Here is a 3,634-nt window from a genome sequence, read left to right as displayed (position 1 = left end):
CAATATTTAACAGAAACATCTTTAAATGACGGTCTGATCGTCTGCCAAGCAAATGGGAAGCAGTAATTGAAGTTGATGGTGAATATGGTCCGGAATAATCATTTAAAGATGTTTTTGTTACATGTTGTTATTGTTTTTGTTGAATAAAATTTGTTGAAAAAAAGCCGCAATAATTATATATATATGTTTGTCTATCTGTATTTATTCCCCCACCATCGCTTCACAACCAATGTTGGTGTGTTTACGTCCCCGTAACTTAGCAGTTCGGCAAAAGGGGCCGATAGAATAAGTACTAGGCTTACAAAGAATAAATCGTGGGGTTGATTTGTTCGACTAAAGGCAGTGCTCCAGCATGGCCGCAGTCAAATGACTAGAAGAAATAAAAGAAAAGAATAAACCTATATATCTTATTCATAGGATAAATGATAAGTTTTCTTCCTTGAATCCTATAGACTCATAAGGGTCGGTTTCTCAGTTTCTATAGCGTATAAAATTCCCCATCTGGACGGAACACCTGTCTGTCACAGGATGACTCATTTTTGCCAGCTGAGTGGACTGGAACAATGTGAAATGAAGTGTTTAGCTCAAAGAACACAACGCGTCACCTGGTCTAGGAATCGAAACCACAATCCTACGATAAGTCAAACACTTTAACCACTGAGCCGCATGCCTCCACATAAACATACACTTATATACGCGAGCGCACATATACACACACACACATACGCATATACACATACACTCACAGATATGTATACACATATACAGATATGTATACACACATATATACACAAACACACCTATATATATATACATATATACATACACATATATATATACACACATATATATATATATATATACACACACACATATATATATATATATACACACCTATATATTTATATATATATATACACACCTATATATATATATATATATATATATACACATCTATATATTTATATACACACACATCTATATATTTATATATACACACACACACCTTTATATATATATATATATATATATATTATATATATATATATACATCTATCTATCTATATGTACACACACACATACCTATATATATTTACACACATACACACACACACCTATACACGCACACACCTATACACACGTACCTATACACACGCATCCCTATATATAGGTGCGTTTGTGTATTTTGCATGTATATATGAATATGCATATTAATATAGAAACACAGTTTTATTTGTATGTATGCGCGTGTGTGCATGAGTGAGAGAACGAGAGCATGCGCTCGTGCATGAAACATTAAATGAATGAACAGATCCGATGATGGAACGAAGAAATGAATGAATGCAACATTATATGTATATCGGTGGTTTGATATGAGACTGTAGAAAGTAGACAAGAAAATACACCATAGAAAGAAACACAACTTGTAAACAGAGCAATATATAGAAAAAAAGAAAAGAAAAACAAAACAAACAGTCAGTACTAAAATAATGAAACCAATAAACATTAATAATTACTATTAATTAATAAAGAATTATTAATAATATCTTACATGAAATTGTTTCTTCGTTTTACGTTGACTAAGCTTAGTCCCAATTGTCGAAGTTTATACAACTTGTATGTCGTTCTCCTGTCACTTATAACTGACACACTGAGAGGAACTTGTTAGCGAAAAACTCTGCCAAGCTCCTCTTGGTATTGTTTTATTGATATTTTTGTATTTCTACATCCTTTTTTATTTGTTTGTTGCTGCTTGCTGCTATTTTTTTTATTCTTTATTTCTTTTTTTCTCTCTCTCTCTCTTTTCACTTGTTTTTCGTCTTTACCTCGCAACTACCAACCATTTCCAGCACCACCATCGTTGCCGCTACTCCAACGACTACTACTACTACTACTACTACTACTACTACTACTACTACTACTGTTACTCTGCTACCACCGCCATCTCCGTCACTGACACCATCGCAGCAATCACTACCATTACCGCTACCACCTCATATTATTATTATTATTATTATTATTTATTATTATTTTTTTTTTATGTTCTAAAGCGTATAAGAGTCAGCTTCCCGCTGCCTTCTACCCCTGTAGGTGTTTCCGTAGCGATGGTGTCTGTATGTCTGTCTGTCAGCCAGCCGAAGCAAACCACGTGCAGAGGAGAGATGGATAGATAGATAGTGAGAGAGAGAGAAAGAGAGAGAGGCATAAAAAGAGATATCGGGAGAGTGTGAGAGGTGATGATGAAGATGATGTTGGTTGTATAGAAAGTGGAGAAGGGGCAGATTAAAAGTAAATATACTAAACCAAGCATAAAATACATTAAGAGAAGGCAAAAAGAAAAACAGAAATAAGAAAAGAAGATGCGTGGATTCTTGATCGAAATCATTAAAAAAAATTAGTTGCTGCTGCTGCTACTACTACTATTACTACAACTACTACTTCTACTACTACTACAGAAATACAACATGAAGAATAAACAAACGTATAAACAAACTATATAACGCTACCCCCTAATGGATTAACGTAACAAATTAGCTAAGTGTTTAGGATATGAGATTGACACTTGCCATACCCCAATTCCTTCATACCGCATAAAGCAAGAGGGGAGCTTCACTTGAGTCAAACGAGCAAGGTGGTGGTAAAAGAGAGGGGCTTAGTGCGCCGGTTTCGATTCTTGCTTCAAGTCAATCCCACTTTCACCTACCTTTGTTTTTTTTTTGTTTTTTTTTAAGAATTTAATTTTATAAGCTAGCAGGATCGATATTAGCATTGGAAAACATGTTAACGTTCTACGTTCTGAGTTCAAATCCCGTCAAGTTCAACTTTACTTTTCATTGGTTCGGGGAACAATAAAATAAGTACTTGTCAAGTACTGGGTTCGATTTATTCAACTTGTTCCCTGCCCTCAAATTAGAAAGAATTATTATTAGCCGGATCGTTAGTACGCTGGACAAAATAAAGGCGGTGAGTTGGAAGAATAGTTTGCGCGCGGGACAAAATGCTTAGCAACATTTCTATCGACTCTTTATGTTCCAAGCTCAAATTCCACCGATGTTGACTTTGCCTTTCATCCTTTCGGGATCGATAAATTAAGTACCTGTTGAGTATTGGGGTCGATGTGATCGACTATCCTCCTCCCCAGAAAATCAGGGTCTTGTGCCTATAGTAGAAAGGATTATTATTATCATTACTTTTCCTGGGACAAGAGGGACAAAGTGATCAAATTATGTTCGGGTCAGTAGTCCGGGACTCTCCCAGAGGCACCTAAAGACCAAGTAAGTGGTTCTGGCCAGGTGTTGGTTAACTTCTTTAGTTACCACCTCAGGAGTAAGATCAGGCTAGAGAAGGGGTGCCTGTCACGAGAGAGATTCATGAGAAGGTAGAAGCCTGTGGCGAGAAAGCTGGGAGTATCTGACTCCAGGTAAGTGAAAGCCAGAAAAGGGAGGAACAAGCAAGGGGTCCACCCTGGTGGTCGGATGTCTGTCCTTCAAAGCAGCCATTACAAATCGTAATGAGCAACGCCGAATAAGAAAACTAGTAATATATTAATTATACTTTTGTATTATATTTTTGTATTTAATCGCTAAATAGCAGCTACTACACCCTTTATGTTTGTCTGTCCTTGCTCGTCTTC

General features: G+C 36.2%; 1 protein-coding gene across 1 annotated transcript in view; it reads right to left on the bottom strand.

Annotated features, from left to right (window-relative positions):
* The window catches only part of LOC106881078 (cadherin-like and PC-esterase domain-containing protein 1), a 174,928-nt gene extending 172,845 nt beyond the window's left edge, over positions 1 to 2,083 (bottom strand). Inside the window, exon 1 of the mRNA XM_014931294.2 lies at positions 1,553 to 2,083. The gene's annotated coding sequence lies outside the window, so the exon portion shown is untranslated. The remainder of the gene's footprint in view (positions 1 to 1,552) is intronic.
* Positions 2,084 to 3,634: the final 1,551 nt, after the last annotated feature.

Source organism: Octopus bimaculoides, chromosome 2 (genome assembly GCF_001194135.2).
Source record: "Octopus bimaculoides isolate UCB-OBI-ISO-001 chromosome 2, ASM119413v2, whole genome shotgun sequence".
Lineage (NCBI taxonomy): Eukaryota > Metazoa > Mollusca > Cephalopoda > Octopoda > Octopodidae > Octopus > Octopus bimaculoides.
The sequence above is the reverse complement of the archived record's forward strand: the minus strand, read 5'-3'. Positions and strand labels throughout refer to the sequence as shown.